This window comes from Tachysurus fulvidraco, chromosome 19, assembly GCF_022655615.1.
Source record: "Tachysurus fulvidraco isolate hzauxx_2018 chromosome 19, HZAU_PFXX_2.0, whole genome shotgun sequence".
NCBI classification, from domain to species: Eukaryota; Metazoa; Chordata; class Actinopteri; order Siluriformes; family Bagridae; genus Tachysurus; species Tachysurus fulvidraco.
The window spans coordinates 1631549-1651990 of NC_062536.1; the positions used below are offsets into that span (position 1 = coordinate 1631549).

The 20442-nt window shown below is 38.3% G+C and overlaps 1 protein-coding gene, 1 long non-coding RNA gene and 1 pseudogene across 2 annotated transcripts in view; 2 read left to right on the forward strand and 1 right to left on the reverse strand.

Moving 5' to 3' along the window:
• Positions 1 to 20442, reverse strand: part of LOC113663787 (NACHT, LRR and PYD domains-containing protein 12-like) — a 631994-nt gene that overhangs the window by 466062 nt on the left and 145490 nt on the right. The window lies entirely within an intron of this gene.
• Positions 1 to 20442, forward strand: part of LOC113663806 — a 589387-nt pseudogene that overhangs the window by 370732 nt on the left and 198213 nt on the right.
• LOC113663792 lies at positions 17907 to 20017 on the forward strand. The gene is made up of 4 exons (XR_007138596.1): positions 17907 to 18045; positions 18123 to 19331; positions 19507 to 19633; positions 19928 to 20017. It is a non-coding gene; the product is annotated as an uncharacterized LOC113663792 (long non-coding RNA).

Consider the following 20442-nt stretch of genomic DNA (forward strand, 5'->3'; position numbering starts at 1 on the left):
TAGCTTTAATTAGTGTCTTTTTATTATTCTGAATCACTAAAGAGTATTTAGTTTAGCATTTATACTCTGTTTTAAACTCATGGTATCTTAAGTATGTAACCTACTGAGCCAGCAATAATGTATCCAATGTTAGAGATTTAAGCACTTATGTAGGTCGCTCTGGATAAGGGCGTCTGCCACATGCTGTAAATGTAAATTTAGCTTAGCATTTAGCTTAGCATTTGGCTAAAACTAGAATCCCCCTTGTTTTCACTAAGAAGAGCACACAATTTGACACAGTTTTCATCTCTTCCACCCTTCCACTTAGTATGCCATAGTTTCCAATTTTTTTTTTCTTCTACATATTTCAGTGTTTTTATTTTTTCAATCATTAGCTATGAGCAAGGCCCTTAACCCTCAGTTGCTCAGTTGTAAGTCACTCTGGATAAGGGTGTCTGCTAAATGCCATAAATGTAAATGTATAAAATACAACAGGGTGGGTGGTGGCCTGGCTCAAGTCACCTTTCCCTACGGTAGATTTGCAGTTTCAATTCACTATTAGGCTTAGACAGGATTGGTGCCATTTGTCTGGCTTCAGTGGCCTGAAGGTCTGTGATGCAATAGAATTCTAGATCCTGTTTAAATAATGCCTTGTGCAGCATCTTTGTTTACTGTCATGTTGTTTAGCTTAAATTTATGCAGTGGCAGCTTTGCTCAAAGCGAGCTCAAAGTAGTTTAACATGACTAAAGCCTACGTGATGCCATCCACGTTCCCAGTCAGTTCCCAGAACTTACATGTAACTTTACCGGTTCCCAGAACCGGTGGCCAAAATCCAACCCTAATTTCTGCCTACTGTTGAGGCAAATTGTCTGAAGATGGAAAGATGGCGTATATAAAAAATCTAAATCTACTTAGCTAAGAATCCCGTCACTCGGTCAGTCTTGTGATTGTCCAGATCTCTCACCACCTGACACACAGACAAAGGATATCTCGGTGGAACCTCCAAAATTGTGGCGGCAACTTTTCATCTATATTTAAAGAAACACAGTCAGAAACAGAGTTGGTTGTAAAAGCAAAGACGTAAAAAATATGTTCATTTTGCTGCAGCAAAAGTCGTCTTCCACAGTGTAGAGTGCCAAGTGTACACAGTGAAGAGGCAAAAATTAGTGATTCAGCTGTCCCTTTTATACCCTACGTGTGTGCTTGTGTAGCCTGGTATGTGTGTGTGTTAGTATATGTGTGTTTGCATCTGTGTTTATGTGACCTCTCAGTCACCCCAATAAGATCAGATCTTATCAAGCACGAGCACCCACACTCCCCTTAGTTCCCATGCTTTTAACACAATGTTTTATGGCAGGAAAATTTGTTGTACACTGTAAAAAAAAACTGAAAAAAAAAAGCTGCCAGGGAAACTCTGTGGTTACCAGAGAAGTCCTGTAAAAAAAAAATTCACGTCACTCGTGATCTGAGAGTTCTGTATCAGGGTGAGGACTCGAGGGTTCACGTTGAGAGGAAGCTTGGAGTTTTTATTACTTTGGTTCCCTTTTCTGGGTTTATTGAGAAAAAACACCTGTAGAATAAAAGCATATTCAGCATTTTATTTGATCAGTAAAAAACTAGTGTGTGTGTGTCTGTATGTACATACTGTATGTGTTTGTCAATGCATAAATGTATGTGTGTCTGTCTGTCTGTGTGTGTGTGTGTGTGTGTGTGTGTGTGTGTGTCTGTCTGCGTGTGTGTGTGTGTGTGTGTGTGTGTGTGTGTGTGTGTGTGCGTGTGTGCGTGCGTGCGTGTGTGCATGTGTGTGTGTGTGTGAGCCAGACTAGACAGGGGAAAGTAGTAATGAGAGCCATGTTTACTCACCTTTGAAGAAACTCCAGAGTTGAAGCCAGCTAAGATGGATAGTAGATAATAAAACTGTAGAAGCTCCCAAACATGAGGCACAATGCAGAAATGAATGAGGAGATGTTTGTGTTGATTAGGTTCTGATACAGACTCAGCGTGTACCAACATCAGCATGTACCAGTTGGACATCTTCTGCCAGACATCTATCTTCTACATGGAAGAAAATGGACTCCTCCTCATCATCAAAGTAGCTGAGCTGATGCAGGAGCATCTCTATCACATCATCTGAGCAGCCTCTCTACAGTCCCCACATCGTATGAAGCCTTGCATAATTCTGAAGGAACTTTTTGCTCTTGTTGACACAAACTGTGATCATGTAGTCGAGAAGCCTTTTTCCCTTCAATCCAAATTTGGTGTGAATGTCTCTTTGAGATCAATCCCAGTGAGTTCCTTGAAGTGGACTGAGATGCCAAGTTCATCAGACCAAAACAGCCAGTCCTCTGTAAGGCATTTGATACTTTTTCCTGGTTGACGTGTTTATGCTGTGTGTAAAACGTGGACTTCATTAGACATTTTACCTCCTCTGGATTGGCATCAGAGTGTTGGAACATCACCTGGAGTTTTTCCATCTTTTGCTGCTGGCTCTATTGAGTTTCTTCAATGGGCATAAATTTGACATTCCATTTGATGCACCAGTAAGTGTCCTGTATTTACAAAATTTCAAATGTCACCAGTTCTTTAATGAAAACCCTGAAAGCCTCAAACTGATTTTGTACCAAGATTCATTTGTAATTGTGAATCCCCTGGGTTCTGCTAAGAAGACACACAAAGTTCTTGCAGTCTATCTTTCATTAGCAAATTTACCTATTTATTTGCATTCAAATAGTGATAATATGTTTTTAGTCCTGTTGTGTGTTGAGAATGACCCTAAGTGTTTTGGAGTAGCAAAAGTTTTCTCAGAGTTGTTGGCAGATCTGAAATCCTTGGAGACAGATGGAATAAATGTAGATGGAGAAACAGTAAAAGGGGGTCTTTACTGCATTGCTGGGGATAACTTGGGTTCTCATTGCATAGGTGGGTTTACAGAGGAACAGAGTTTTCAGCCGCTCTCATTATTTTTGCAGGTACTGTGAAATCACAAGAACTGAGTTTGAGTTTGATCCGAATGTCTGTTTACCTCCAAGCACCCCAGAGATGTATGATGCAGCTGTTGCTGATCTCCAGGCTGAAAACATTCAAAGCGTCAGAGGAATAAAGGTAAACTCTATCTTTAATACCCTTTTCACGTATCCCAGCCTGGTCTCCCGCCTTGTTTAGGTCATGACCTCTTTGAAGGAGTTTTGTCATGTGATCTAGCACTGTACCTGAAGGGCATTATAAAAAAGAAAAAAATGGTTCACACACTCTCTCTTAAACAGGCGCATCAAACAGTTTAAGTACAAAAGTTCTGAAACATTCACAAAGCCATGTGCTGTCAACCCTGACAGAGCCGTTATCAGGGCAAGCCATTCAAAACTGGAACCTTTTGAGATTGTCACCAATCAAAACTGGTGACAAAGTGCAAAACCATGAGGATGAAGTATGGCAGTTACAGTAGCTCTCCAGATAAAAGACATTTTGGATCGTATTTGTACTCAGAACATTTCCTTGTACCAGATAGCATATCTTGGCATTTTGATCCAAGAATATTTGGAGTTGAGAAGGATGTTGTTTCCTGAAATTCTACTAAAACCCAAGCACCACTATTTGTGCCATCATTCAGCACTGCTTTTGAAATTTGGTCCATTGATAAGGTTATGGAAAGGTTATGGCTCAGGTTTGAACGTAAACTCATCTATTTTAAAAGATGTGCCAGACAGTTGAAAAACTTCAAAAACATTTGCCAAACTTTGTCAGAGCGTCATCAGATGTATCAGGCATATCTTTTAGCTGGGCAAGAATGCAGTAAACTACAGTAGTGCAAGTGAAAGATAGCTGTGTGTTTTATCCCAATCTCTACAGTAACACTATTAAACATGCAGTCAGGGAGTTAGCCTTTTCAGAAAGCAATACCACAGTTACCACAGGCATTCAGTACAAGGGCACTGCATATAAAAAAGGACAGTCTCTTGTGAACAGGAATGATGAGTATATGGAGATTGGTGAACTTCTACTCATCTTGATTCAAAATGACACATGGGTGTATGTTTTGATGGATATCTTCTCTCTGAAGGCATCTTCCTTCCTGATTCTGTGACAAAGGACAGTCTTGGGTTACAGTCTGTAACACTTTCTCTCTGGCTAATAACTTATAGATTGTATAAATAATTTACACATCATTTTTGGTTACAAGTGCATCAACATTAATGACCTGCCCCATTTCCTTTGGTTTCATATATTCTTGATGGATACTTGAAGTCATTCCACTAAAACACAGTATTGTGGCAAAATAAAGTCCCATTAAGTGACACTTGTCACTGTAAATAGTTTGACATTAATATAAGTGTTACCTGATGTATGTCCCTGCTCTGTTTAAACATGCCGTATGTACTGTTTTTTTTTTCTGTTCTGTTTGAAAGTGGCATTTTTTGTCTTCATTGCAATTATGAGTGACTCAGAGCAAAGCTTCCTAGATGTCACCATCATGGAAGTCCTACCACAACTTCAGGCAATAAACAAAACCATCCTGGAAGAGCACTTGCAGTCCATTGGAGTCGAGACGTATGATGATCTAACGTTATAACTGAGGCTGATTTGTTGACTGCATTAAGACCTTTACAAGCCAGAAAGCTTCTTTCTGTTTAGAAACAGAAATGTAAGTAAAAACACCGCACACCACCAAAATCAAAAGCAGACATGGACATTGTGTAATATTGTACAGTGCGATTCATTATACACTTATTTTTTTGTCATTTAAAGGCCACACTCCCGAAAACAACTCACTATCATCACCTCACCCACACCTACATGAGGGCAATTTTCCATCATCTCAGTCACAACAATCCGGACCATTTTCCGCCTCAGTTTTGTTCCTCTCCAAAGAATGTATCACTTCCTCAGGAAATTTACCGCATGGAATTTCAAAGTCACATTTACATTTACGGCATTTAGCAGACACCCATATCCAGAGTGACTTACAACTGAGCAACTGAGGGTTAAGGGCCTTGCTCAGGGGCCCAGCAGTGGCAGCTTGGTGGACCTGGGGTTCGAACACATGACCTTCCGACCAGTAGCCCAACACCTTAACCACTGCGATACCACACCCCACAAAGTTGTCATCCCAATGTGTGTCAAGTCCTGGGCTGCTGGAGGAGGTTGACGATGAAATTTGGGGTGAAACAGAGTGATTGGGTAGATGAGGCTTAAAAATGAACACTGAAATTACACTGAAAAATGTAAGTCACTCTGGATAAGAGTGTCTGTTAAATGCTGTAAATGTACTGTAAATGTAAACCAGTAGGGGTTGCAGAAGTGCCTTTTCTTTTTGGACCTTCACGCTGTGGGCTAAGCCCTTGTCAATACAATTGATTCAACTAAATAATGGCATGTGAGTTGTGCTACTCAGGTGTTAATTACACAAGTTCACTATAGGGACGTGACCAAGAGACTATAAAGAAGTATACCGATGGCCACAGATTTGCCAGAAAGACACCGGTCAGGTTACAATAACAACACAAAGTGCAGTTTGAAAAGCACTGTTTATTGAACCACATTTCACTTACTTACAGTGCACGGCTGCTCCCCCCCTCCCCCCCCCTCAATATAAAACATGAATAATTTTTATTATCAACTTGCAGTAAAAATGTTGGAAAATATCTAGTTCATATGAAAATGAAATAAAATATGACAAATGGCAGTGTTGTGTTCATGCAGATAAAGATGTAAGTGTTCTGTTTTGAGTCTAGGAGATCATCCCTCCACTCATATCAAGTCAAGTCAAGACACAAAGCTTTTATTGTCATTTCAACCATATATAGCTGTTACAGTAAACAGTGACATGAGACAACGTTTCTCCAGGATCAAGGTGCTACTTAAAACATAGACAGGGCTGAGACTTAGTAAGTAGATCTAGCCACATAAAGTGCATCTGTGCAACCTTCTGCAAACAGTGCAGGACAAGACAAACAAGACAGTGCAGGACAGTGCAAGACAAAAGACAGTGCAGACAAAAAGTTACAAGACAATACACAAAATACAAAAAAAGACAACACATAAAGGACAATCAACAGAAACAGCGCCGACCGACCAGTGTAAATACTGTATGTTCAGACAATATTGCTTGCAGTCATATTAGAATGAACACATATCTGCCTCAACACCAAGATGGGCTAATACCTTAGCGCATAGGTGTCAAACTCAAGACGAGATCATTTTATATAGATCTATTATTATTGTTATTAATGGCCCAGCAATAAGAAGTGCTGATAACACACAATCTACACATCCCATAACACTTGCCGAACAATCGGTTACCCGGGAACATTCCCGCATCAATCAAGTCCCTAACAATACATCCCTATTGTAAAGTCAAAGCTAGCCCCTAACAATACATCCCTATTGTAAAGTCAAAGCTAGCCCCTAACAATACATCCCTATTGTAAAGTCAAAGCTAGCCCCTAACAATACATCCCTATTGTAAAGTCAAAGCTAGCCCCTAACAATACATCCCTATTGTAAAGTCAAAGCTAGCCCCTAACAATACAACCCTATTGTAAAGTCAAAGCTAGCCCCTAACAATACAACCCTATTGTAAAGTCAAAGCTAGCCCCTAACAATACAACCCTATTGTAAAGTCAAAGCTAGCCCCTAACAATACATCCCTATTGTAAAGTCAAAGCTAGCCCCTAACAATACAACCCTATTGTAAAGTCAAAGCTAGCCCCTAACAATGGCAAAAAGAAAAGTTGGTTCTGATAACAGAGCCTTTATTATCTAGTTTAATACTACGGAGAGCAAAGTATTTTAAGTTATATAAAGTTTTAGTTTATTTATTCTGGAATAATATGTCTGTCTGTTTTTATTCATATTTATGTTTAAAAAAAACATTTAGTTTTAGCTGTTCAATAAATGTTTATGGAGTAATGTGGGTTTCATAAGCTGACAAATTAAAAGGATTTATGTTATAATACAGTAGAGCAACAAGCAAATATTTCTTTTTACATTTATGCATACAAATATATAAATAATATACAAATGTTTGTATGCTGAATAATAAAAAAAGTTATTTAACATTAAGGAGTATTTGCATTTATTTTATATTACATTTATTTACATTTAGCTACATTTATACTGCCTCAATGTTACATCTGTCCCTTTGAGGGCCACCGTTATGCCGATGTGGCCCTCGGTGACAATGAGTTTGACCCCCTGGTTTACATCCTGACTTTCCTGCATGTGATCTTACCAAAGTGTCTCCAGTTTACAGTGAGGATTCTCCAGTACAGCAGAGAGACTCTTCTCTCCTGAGTCTCCTAGTTTATTATAGGACAGATCCAGTTCTCTCAGGTGTGAGGGGTTTGATCTCAGAGCTGAAGTCAGAGCAGCACAGCCTTCATCTGAGACATCACAATCACACAACCTGTATAGAGACACAATGACACACTCTTCACTGGTTGTACACAGGGACATTTATAGTGTTTAATCAATTTGATGTATTTATTTTTATTTTTTATTTTTTTTGCAAAACACCAAGAAAGATTTTATTCATTTAAGTTATTTATTTATAATCATATAATGTAAGAAACATGAATGTAACTTTGAGCTGCAGATCATTTTATTATTTCAGTTATATATTTTATTTCAGTGTAAAAAACCTTAAATGAAACAATCCCCCACATGCGCACACACACACACACACACACACACACACACACACACACACACACACACACACACACACACACACACACACACACACACACACACACACACACACAGCAGATTCACCACTCGATAAGATTGTGTCACGTGTCAACATTGGTGTTTATGGACACTTAATATAGTGTACATGATATTTAAAGTCTATCAGATCAAACACAGGATATTTTTATTTAAACATTTCAGGCTATGATGTTAAATCATGAAGGAAAATCCAACTAATGATATTAGATAAAATATTGTTTTAATATACAGTATTATATCATATATTATTAAATAAATGCATTGAGTGTTTTAATTGGAGTTAAAATGACTTTGTGTTGGTGTTGCCCCATGTACTCCTAAACCAACTGCAGTTCTGTTCTTCAGCTCTCAGATGAGTCCAATCTCCACTCTGACACTGTTCTCCAGTGTAAACACAAACTGTAACACATTTCATCTTATTATATCCTCTGATTACAGTGTAGGAGTTTCAGGGGTAAAGACACAGTGTGGTGTCTGTTTCAGAGAAGATAAAGTCTTTATTAAACTAGTCTGTTACACGACTAAACACCACACAGAAATGTTACTGAGCAACGTCACTCAATGAAGCTTCTTAAAGCAGCAGCTCCTAGTGAGTGACAACTGGGGTTTATTAATAATTCTAACATTATAACAGAGTTTATGTAGGTGGGCCAGGACTCCACATGGGTGGGACCAGGACCCTGGAGCTTCACCTGTTATATTATATTATTATATTATTTACAATTATTGATATTAAGTTTTTATTGAGTTGCAAAAGTTTTGCTGGCTTTAAAAATAATTAATCTTGTTAATTTTTAAATTTTTTTCTCTTATTTACTCTTTTATTTATTTATTTAATTCCTAAGTGATTCTGTAGAAAACTCATCACTTAATGACTAATGTATTTGTTCTGAATGTTGTAGTGTTACAGAACATTTCAGGTGAAAAACAACACTGTATATAACTGCTGCTTTTAGTGAGTTATTGTGAGTCTCAGAGAGATGATCTTACTTCAGTGTCTCCACTTTACAGTGAGGATTCTCCAGTCCAGCAGAGAGAGTCTTCACTCCTGAGTCTCTGAGTTTATTCTCAGACAGATCCAGTGTTTTCACAGTCAGATGAAGTTCTCTCAGATTGGAGGTTTCTGATCTGAGTGCTGAGACCAGAGATGACCAACTTTTTACTCCAAGTTCATCACAGCTGATACTAAAGGAAATAAAATAAAACATAATGAACTCACACAAATGATCAAACACGTCCTCAAAGCTTTCACTGAACCTTCTCATTTTTATAAATACTGAAAGTACAAACACCAGTTAGACAATATGGTTAAAGTGACACTGCAGTCGACGTCTACATCTAAAATGGGTAAAGTTAGTGTTTAACTACAGCTAACTAACTAGTATCTAGAGTAATCTATTAATAAACATGGTATTAGCTTCCACTGTTACACTGATGACACACAGCTGTATGTTTCAGCAGTCAGATGTGAGACACCAGTTTAATAAGACTGAAGATTGTGTGAAGGACATCAGACAGTGGACACTTACTAACTTCCTCCTGTTTAACTCTGACACACAGAAGTTCTTGTACCAGGACCACAGACAGTCAGAAGTAAGCTTTCTGATTACAGAGTAACTCTGGATGGTCTTTCTATTACATCATGTGCAGCAGTAAAAGACCTCGGTGTGATTATTGATACCGGTCTCTCAGCTGAAGCTCACATAAATAATACCACAATGTTAGCCTTCTTTATCTCAGTAATATTATTAAGATAAGAAATATGACGTCATTACATGATGCAGAAACACTAGGTCATGTGTTTGTTACCTCTAGGTTGGATTATTGTAATACTTTACTGTCTGGATGTTCCAGTAGGAGCAGAAACAAGCTCCAGTTAGTCCAGAACACAGCAGCTAGAGTCCTAACTAGAACCAGAAGATATGAACATATCACCTCTATCTTATCCTCATTGCATTGAAATGTAAGAAATGTTAGACTAATGAATGTTAAGTTGAAGCTCAGCAGCCTGTTGACTTTAAGATAAATCACTGCTCATGTGATCAAAACCTCCATCACATACAACACTTTCCAGAACTGCAGCAGCTCAGACCATCAGAACCAGTGAAGAAATGATGATGATGATGAGGTTTTTTGTGTAAAATACTGTTTAAATCATGTTTATAAATCATGCCACTTGGTTATAATCTGACCAGAAGTAACTATAGAGAATTCTGTTTAGGAATCAGACTGACATTAGCTAAAATCTTATCATGTAGTGTTATAGATTAGCATTAAAGGGAGCACTTTTCAGCTAAATGAACACTTTCTAATCAGACATGAACGTTATCACACAGGTTCATGCTAAACTTAGTGACAATAATCTATTAGAATCCTTTCAGTCTGGGTTCTGTACTAAACACAGTATGGAAGCTGCTTTAGTGAAGGTCACTAATGATCTCCTGATGGCTGCTGATGCTGAACTCTTAACTATTCTTGTCCTGTTAGATTTGAGTGCTGCCTTTAATACAGTTTCACACATTAAAATAATGTGGTTTATAAAATTTGTTATATATTTTATATGTCCACAAAACGTGACTCTGCTCTTCCACACTCCTGTCTCAACAATTGAGGATTAAATGAAATAAACCCTTGGTTTCCTCCAACTTTCTCAAAGGTTCTCCTTATAGGTTCAAAATCTACCCTGTCCAAGTCCAACAGTCTCTCACTTCATATTGATGCTTGCTCCTGCCTCTAGAGTCTTCCTTCTCTGTCTCTAGTTATGTCGCTTTGTAGAAGCCAACATTCTGTTTTCCTATTTAAGCTTAGACAAAAATTTATCAGGGCTTTCGAGCCACATGCACCAAATTCGTATATGTCGTAGACCCTGGTCTGAAGATTGTTGCTATTACTTTTCTAAGCGATCCAAGTACCGGTACTTCCGGTACCGGGTCTCAAAATGGCCTTTTTTCCCCATAGACTCCCATTATAAAGTATGGAGGTTTATAACTCGGCGTGATACTCTGAACAAAGTTTTAAATTGGTTTACCGACTGGCCTTCCGGTTGTGCCGCAGCACAAAATATGCAAAATCCAAAAACTTTTTACAACATGGACATGTGACATATCAAAACACTCAGAACAATCAGGGGAACTGCCTCGTGGGTATTCTGATGATGTCACATACTCGTCTCCACTTGCCTCCAAATGTTTTGACACCCTAGCGCTCCACTAGATTTCATAAGTTTTATGTCCACTTGCCTCCAAAAAGCACCAGCCTTTGCGAATACTTACCTCGTCAAAGCCAACAAGTTTTTGCTACCAAGTTTGCAAATCTAATTATTATTATTATTATTATTATTATTATTATTATTATTATATAACTTTTCTGCAAAGTCAGCTTTCTATGAAAGACCATTTCCACCTCACAAATAAAACCTAATAATAAAGAAAAACTTTTGGGGATTAGAATTTGTCATTACTGCAGTAAACATGTTCTTTATGTCTGGTACACAGGTGTGTTTAATATACATCAAACATCCAACATAAAACCTGCATTAACTTCATCATTATTAAGATATTAAGATAAATCATAACTACAAATATTAAAAACTCCCTCAAATGTAATCACCTGCTTCTACATGTTTAATAGCTGCCCTTCAGTATCATTCATTTATTAATGCAGATTTTATTCCCTAATTTATCTATTTACATGAACTCCACTCTGTATCACCTTCAGGTCAGAACATCCCAAAGTCCATATTAGAGTGTGTTCAGTTTCTCTCTAACACTGTAACAGTAGAACAGTTATATTCACATTTACTTACATTGCTTTACTGGATGCTGTAATCACAGGCATCATCTTCAGAACAACATCTTCTGTTATCTTATCTGTACTGGTATATTTACTCTGGTCAAACTCATCCAGCTCCTGTGCTGATGTCAGTAACACAAACACCAGAGCAGAAAGCTGTGAAGAAGAAAGTTTACTTTGTTTTCCAGATTTCAGGTAGTTTTGGATTTTCTCCACTAGAGAATCATCACCCAGTTCATTCAGACAGTGGAACAGATTGATGGATTTCTCTGTAGGAAGATTTTTACTGATCTTCTTCTTAATGTACTGAACTGTATCCTTTATGCTCTGGGAGCTACTTCCTGTCTGTGTTACTAAAACATGTAAAAGTTTCTGATTGGACTCCAGTGAGAGACCCAGAAGAAAGCGAAGGAAAAGATCCAGATGTCCAGTCTGACTTTCTAAAGTCTGATACACAGCACTCTTGTGTACATCTGAGATTCTATTTTCTTTCATCCAACGTTTAGCATCTTGATTCTGTTTAAGAACATTTCTCTTCTCCTTCATGAAGGTCAGGTGCACATACAGAGCTGCGAGATGCTCCTGAATGCTCAGATGAACAAAGCAGTACACTTTACTGTGGTGAAGCCCAAACTCCTCTCTGAAGATCTGAGTACACACACCTGAGTACACTGCTGCTTCTGTCACATCAATACCACACTCTCTCAGGTCTTCATCATAGAAGATCAGGTTCCCTTTCTTCAGCTGCTGAAAAGCCAGTTGTCCCAGTTTAAGAAGCATTTCTTCATCACTCTCCTGCTTCTTTGAGTATTTTTCTCTGATGATGTTTGTCTGAATGATGAGGAAGTGTGTGTACATTTGAGTCAGAGTCTTGGGGATCTCTCCACTCTCTGCTTCACCCAACATTCTCTCTAGAACAGTGGCTGTAATCCAGCAGAAGACTGGGATGTGACACATGATGTAGAGGCTTCTTAATGACTTCAGGTGTGTGATGATGTTATTGGCCAGGCTCTGATCACTGATCCTCTTCCTGAAGTACTCCTCCTTCTGTGGGTCATTGAACCCTCGTACCTCTGTGACTCGATCCACACACTCAGAGGGGATTTGATCAGCTGCTGCAGGTCTGGAGGTGATCCAGATGAGAGCAGAGGGAAGCAGATTCCCTTTGATCAGGTTTATCAGCAGCACAGGCACTGATGCTGATTCAGTTACATCACACACTCTCACTGTGTTCTGGAAATCTAGAGGAAAACGACACTCGTCCAATCCGTCAAAAATGAACAGAACCTTTTCCAAACTGGACATTTCTGTTTCTTTTGTTTCCTTAAAAAAGACATGAAGGAGCTCCATCAGACTCAGTTTCTGGTCCTTCATCAAGTTCAGCTCTCTGAAAGGAAGTGGAAATATGAGGTGGACGTCCTGATTTACTTTCCCTTCAGCCCAGTCCAGAATGAACTTCTGCACAGAGACGGTTTTTCCGATGCCAGCGACTCCCTTTGTCAGCACAGTTCTGATGGGTTTGTCTTGTTCAGATAAAGGCTTAAAGATGTCATTGCATTTGATTGGTGTTTCCTCTGTTGTTCTTCTCCTGGATGCTGCCTCGATCTGCCTCACCTCATGTTCATTATTGACTTCTCCACTGTCTCCCTCTGTGATGTAGAGCTCTGTGTAGATCTCATTCAGGAGTGTTTGGGTTCCCAGGTTTATTATCACTCCATTCAAACACTGAAACTTCTTCATCAGATTTAATTTGAACTTTTTCTGGAATTCATTTCCACCAGCAGATTCTGGGTCGTACCTGTGATATGGAGAAGCAGGAAGACACGGGGTTCATTTATTAGACTTAATCATCTGTTTTCAGTAATCTAATCACTCTGTAGTATACAGACTATTACTTGGACACTTAAGCCATATTTGAATGCCATCATATGAATTTCACTGCATTACAAAACAACATGTCATTTGAAGAAAAATATCACAAGCAAACATTCCAATCAAAACATTTCCCAAAAAAAACAGACTGAGCGATTTTTAAACACATAATAGTGGCTTTATTACAGTCAGAGTTCTAGTGATGTAGTATTTAGTTTGTCCCCCTGTTTATCTCGTTTATCAAGAGACATTACCTGTGTAGAAGTGAGGAGTCTACAGCTTTAACCTCCAGATGATGATCCATAGACTCATGACTCTTCATGGAGATACAGCTGTGTGTTGGTGATTCTGATCTCTTTCCCTGGAGTTTACTGTACAACATTATACACACTTCTTTATTTAGTTATTTACAATCTATATAGTTTTTAACTCACTTGCTAACTGAATGTGGATTTTTACTTACAATAAACAGAATGATTTTTCTTTGCTCAATGGTGGAAAATCCCCCCACCCCAAAGAAACAAAAACAAAAAAAACCAAAGTGTTACATATGGAACAAACCTTTAGAGAAGTTTATTTAGGACTTTAGAGAATTATTATGTATTAACACAGAATACAGTTTGTTTGAATCCCAGGTCCACCAAGCTACCACTGCTGGTCCCCTGAACAAGGCCATTAACCCTCAATTGGTCAGATTTATAAATGAGGTAGATGTAAGTCACTGGGAATAAAGGAGTCTCCCACATGCCATAAATGTAATGTAAATGTAAAGACAGATGCTATTCAGCTAGACTAACACTTTTACATTCAAACTCTAGGTGATTCTTATGACTTAGTTTCCTGTCATTAGCTCAATAATGTAAGCAGTCGTCTCGCCTGCAATGACTGAACACACAGCAACCCCAAAACTACCACATTAACATATGAATTTCACTGTATTACAAAACAACATGTCAAACCAAGTGCTATTTATATTAAACACACCACAAACACACTTTTCCCCAAACAAACTTCCAAATAAAAGATTAAATATTACAAAAAAAGTACTTGGACACACAATAGTGGCTTCATTACTGTGTTTCAGTATTTATTTTGTCCCCTGTTTATGTAGTTAAACTTCCCTTTAAATGTGACTTTAGCAGTGACATTAACAGTGATGAGACGTTACCTGTATAGAAGTGATGAGTCTCCATCTTTAAACCTCTGAGGAAGCCCCATAGACCCATCACTCTTCATGGAGATACAGCTGTGTGTTGGTGATTCTGATCTCTTTCCCTGGAGTTTACTGTACAACATTATACACAGTCCTTTAGTCATTTATATACACACTTTATTTTACTTACATTAAACAATACATTTTTACTGTGAATTAGTGACTGTTAGATGTGTATAGTTATATACTGTAATAGTAAAACATTTGGTTAAATCATTACATATTTACTAATAATAATTTAGATGTGAATATTTAATGACTAGAACACAAGGATGTTGTAGATTACCAGATGTTTGATGGTGTAGAAACATTATCTGTGTCCAGATCAGGAGTCTCCATCTTTATATATTAGTAAAGTTTACACACAAACACACAGCTGAGTCCTGAAGAGTCTGATCTCTTCTGATGGAATGGATCACACTCCTAGAAAACACACAAACAAATGTGCACAATCATTTTCACATCTTTATTCTTAAAGAAAAATGCTGCTCTTTAGTTTAAATATCCTGTGTTTATAGTATTGAGTGATCGGCCAACACACATGGACTGACCTCTCACATTCTCATCACTATTCAGTTATTTCTGTGTTTTATCATGATCAGAGTCTCTCTCTCACACACACACACACACACTGACACACACACACACACAGGTTTAACCTGTGTAAAGCTGCACAGTCATGAGTCAGCAAGGTGAACAGCAATGGACTGAGCATGCAGCCCTGAGGGGCTCCAGTGGTAAATAAAATGGCCTGCATCTAACAGTCACAAACTCTCACAAACCGCGACTCTCAGTGTTGATGTAAACACACACACAAACCACCACCACCACGAGTCTCAGTGTTGATGTAAACACACACACACACACACACCACGAGTACCAGTTATTATTCTATTAATAATAATTCCACTACTGACTAAACAGATGAGAGGGAAGCAGGTAAAAAACAGATTGATACACAACAGAAAGAAGGAGTTTGTGCTCATACCCCAGACATCCCAACCTACAAAAAGTATTTTCATGGAGGTACTCAGAAGACCCTGAACCTTTCCACATCACAGTTAGAATTTGGCAGTACCAGTAGCACCAGTAACACCTTCATCATTGTGGGAGCCTTATATGCACATACCATGTTAAACCAGTAGGGGCAATCTCTTTTAATGAATAAATGAGTACACCTGGGACAGAGGGGGGGTTTTGTGTGTACGGGGAAGCTCACAGTTTTTTGACCATGAAATATGACCGCAAATTGGATCTTTATCACAAATATGTGAAATATATTGTGTTTGAGCAGATACTTTCATTTAGTTTAGTTGTTTAGCTACACATGTGATATGTTCAGGATTGGCATGGACTATGAACTGTGGATGAATGAACAATGGAATTATGGTGACTGTATGATATGCTTGTTCCAATAAAAGACATGCAACAGCATATAAAGAACATTTGCCTTAATTGACACGCGTCAATTAATAGCTCACTCCTCAGACACGATTCACTTCTCCTGTTTCTAGATACACTGATTAGTAGTGATGTTACCGGTGACACCGAAGCTCTGAGGCATGTGTCAAAAAAAGAACCGATTTTCATTGAAGCTTTGTATCGAAGCTTGATTTGTTCTGGCAAAATCACGTGACCAATGATGTCCGAAACTTCATATCACACAGACTCACGTGACTGCTTCGTTATCTGATTCAAAGGTTTAAAAGCACGTGACACGCGGCGCGCCCTCGTGTGTTGTATTGGAGTATTGCGTTACACAGAATCTATTACCTTATAGCGAGTTTAGGAGAGTTTATTATTGTTAATGGAGCCTGTTACAAAAAGATCGCGTTTTGAAATGTGGGAACACTTTTATTTGAATTCACCCAATAAGGTGGATACATGGTTTTGTCGTGAAGCCTATATTTATAACTTAAATCTCACTCATCATTGGGCAATTATACGATTCAATGTAACATTTCATGTCGTATATTTTGTCATATATAAATATCTTTATTGGATAGTAATAAGTTATATGGGATGCAAGAAAAGCCTTTTGTGCACCGCTTAATCGCATGATCTTTTTTAAATGGTTCACACTTTATACTGTTGAGACAAGGTCTATCCTTAATCTGTTTTTAGGTCCAGTGTTTGATTTGCTCCCAGCAGCTGGTCTATAATAATAATACATCATCCATGTTGAGGCATATTCGTGCAAAGCATGACAGAGCCAGATCCTCTGTCCAAGATGGAGGCAACAGCCAAGGTTAAAGCCTACTTTTAAATTTATTCAATTGTTTTAGTTTTAATTAGAATAATTAAGTGGTTTAAAAGTGGTGCTGTTATTTTATTATTGTCAAACTAGAAACACAGTCTTTTACCATTGTGGAGGATGTTGGCTTCAGAAATTTTGCAGCCTCTTGGATCCTACATACATGCTCCCATCAAGGCAAACTCTGAAGACAATGGTGGAGAAAAGGTATACAGAGGAGAAAGAGAGAGCTAAAGAAGAAGTGCTTAGGGCTACATCTGTGACTTTAACTTCGGAAATGTGGACATCAATTAATATTGATTCTTATTTAGCTGTTACTTGCCACTTCCTTGACAGTAAAGAACAACTTGCTATGGTGTTGCTGGGAGTAGGAAAATTTCCTGCTTCACATACAGCAGCAAACATTGCTGCAGTGAAGACATCTCTCATTGAGGAATGGGGGATTCAGTCTAAAATTAGATGTCTTGTCACTGATGCAGCTGCTAATATGATAGCATGTGCCAACAATTTACAGCTGAGACATACCATTTGCATAGCTCATGCTCTAAACCTTGTTGTAAAAAAATCTATTGACTTTCCAGGGCTTGAAGACATCAGGACCAAGGCAATGAAGATTGTTGCTTATTTTAGATCAAGCACTGTTGCAAAGGAGCAACTTGTCAATTTCCAGCTACAGATGGGCAAACCTGGTCATAAATTACAGCAGGAAGTAGAGACGTGCTGGAACAGCACATTTGACATGCTGTCCAGACTTTATGAACAGCGTGAACCACTTGGTGCTGCACTGGTGTCCCTGAGGACAGATTTGGTTCCTCTATCCTCAGCAGAGTAACACACAATGTCTGAGTGACTTGGTGTATTGTCTCCACTAAAGGATGCAACTGCTGAACTTTCTGCAGAAAAACTGTGTCTGGCTCCAAGGTCATTCCCCTCATTCGCATGTTGAGGCATGCTATATCTACAAAGCAGCAAGTGGTGACTGATGAAAAGGCAGCACAGCTCTGCGCCAACCTCTTAACACTAATGTCTGAAAGGTTGGCTCATTATGAAACAGCAAGCCAATAAAAAAAACATTGGGTTTTGCAAACCACCCAATGCCCAGAATGCTATAAAAAGGCTTACAGCTGTGTGCAACAAAGGTAAGGGAAACAGCATCTGACCCCATACCAGAGCATGGGGAAACCTCTACAGCAGCTGCAGGCACCTCAGGTAGGACTCGAAGTCTATAATGGCCCCATTGTATTTTACTGCACATATATAAACTTGTGAATTTTTCCACTTTTCAGGGACAGGACTGTGGGATCTTCTTGATCAACGGGTGATGGAAACAAGAAAAGTGAAGAGTGCCAATGCCAATGCAACCATTGAGATTCAGCGCTACCTGAGTGAACCCTTATTTTCTAAGGCTGGTGAAGTGGTCAGCAAGAAGAGAAACAGGATCAGGCCCAGCACTGTGGAGAAAATCTTGTTCCTATATAAAAATCTAACCACAGGTTACCCATAAATCACTACAATTAATTCCCCCAAGTTTATAGCAACATTCATTTCGAATCACTATGTATGCATTTCTTTGGACACCTGATTGCTGACTGCTGGAAAATTGTCCGTAGTGTGTGATTTCGTGAGTGAATGAGAGTGTGTGTGTCCTGCGATGGGTTGGGACTCCGTCCAGAGTGTATCCTGCCTTGATGCCCGATGACAGGCTCCCCATGACCAGAGTAGTTAGGGTAAGCGATAGAAAATGAATGAATGAATGAATGAATAAAGCACAAAGCCTTCAACATTCATGAGATTGATTTTTTTCTAAAAACAGACAAAATGTCCACATTCACCATACAAAAAGTTATCTTTATTACATTTTTGTTTGGAGTTACCTTGCGTATGCAGTGGATAATGCTTTGGTCATGTATTTACTATATTGATACGTTTATTTATTAATCTATCCTTAATTTGTCAATCCATTAATTTTTGCTTCTAAAATTAATACGTTGTTTGGTTGTGGAACTTTCTGTGACAGCGCTTTCACCAGCACAGATCCTCATCGAGCTCTGATGTGAAAAGCTTCGAGTAATGAACCTTTTTCCGATACAATTGGGTTGAAAGTTTCACTGCTTCAAGAAAGCTTCACTTCGCCATCACTACTGATTAATTCGGTACGGGAGTAGAGATAAAAGCCCCGCCCACACTGACAATCAATTGGTTGACTTACAGAAACAGACCAATCAGGATGTTCTCTGTCTTACATGCGCTTAATGAGGCACGCGCACACTAGCACACGCAAGGTCTCTCGCTCCCCCGCCCTCTCTGTCGCGCATGCGCACTCTTGCTCGCTCGCTCTAGATTCCGGGAGATTGTAAATAAATCTATGTTAAAAACACATAATGTCGGTAAACTATAGTGATTTTGTACAAACATTCTGTATGTTTTGTTCATGAACAACTGAAGAGAGGAGACTGAAAGGACTGTATACAAACCTGGTTAAACCTGTTTTACAGGTAAGCTTGTACTCTACCTCACACAGCTGATTTTACACGACTTTTATTTACAATATATCCGTGTTCTTCTTATATAAAGTCATTTATAATAAAGAGTTAACTCACCTTTAGTCAACGGTCCTTGTTGTGTGACATTAATACCTCCGTTTCTGCCCTATTTTCTCTTTCACTTTAGGAAGGAGGAGTCGTGTATCTGATCACAACAGGTGATGTGTTGTTTGGTAATGAGTCGACTCTTTGAATCGGCTCTTTGGCTGAACGTTGAGAGCTGACTCGCAAATCTTTCTAAAAATTAGACTGTGGTAAAGTTTCATATATTCAGATTTTTCTCTTTAATAGATTTAGACCGGCTTCAAAGTTAAACTGTTATCAACCTTTAATTTCATTTTCATTTAAAAATAAAGGTTTAAAACTCTACACTCTAGTTCATTGTTTAGAGAGTTTAACTACTACAGATTTTCAATCTTTTATTCTCTTGAATTGTTCCCCAAATAAAAAGTCTACAATCTTCTAATTATATATGACTCTTGTTAAATTGATTATTAAATATTTTGACTAATATTCGGACATTAATATCACTCCTCTTACTTTTGCAGGTTAATAATTTACTGAAATGTAATTTATTTTGATTTGAGGAAAAAGCAGTGTCTAAATGCTAAAAGAATGCACGTGACTGAACAAGATGGTAACCATGTTTATTGGTACAGTACACTGTAAAAATCCAACTTGCAAATTGTTAACTGCAACAGGTAAGCTTTCTTTTAGTTTTATTATGAAAAATAACCTAAATAAATTACACAAATGCTTAATGTATAATGTAAAGTTGTGTTTTGGAAAGGCTATTTTAAGGAATATAATTTTCCAATGAGCTCAGACAGTTAACGTGCTTCATTTGAAGGTCATGTTCAGATCACTTTGTAAAATGTGAAGGAAATGTATCGAAATACATGATTTTATTGTGTAAGTTATAGTTATTACAATAAACTGTATTTAATGGATTGTGTGTTGTGGATGCAGAATTGCTAGTATTTCAGTCAGAGAAGCATACGAAAGCCATGAAGCCTAATGCCAATTACAGATGCTACATTGAGAATGAATCTTACTTTTTGGA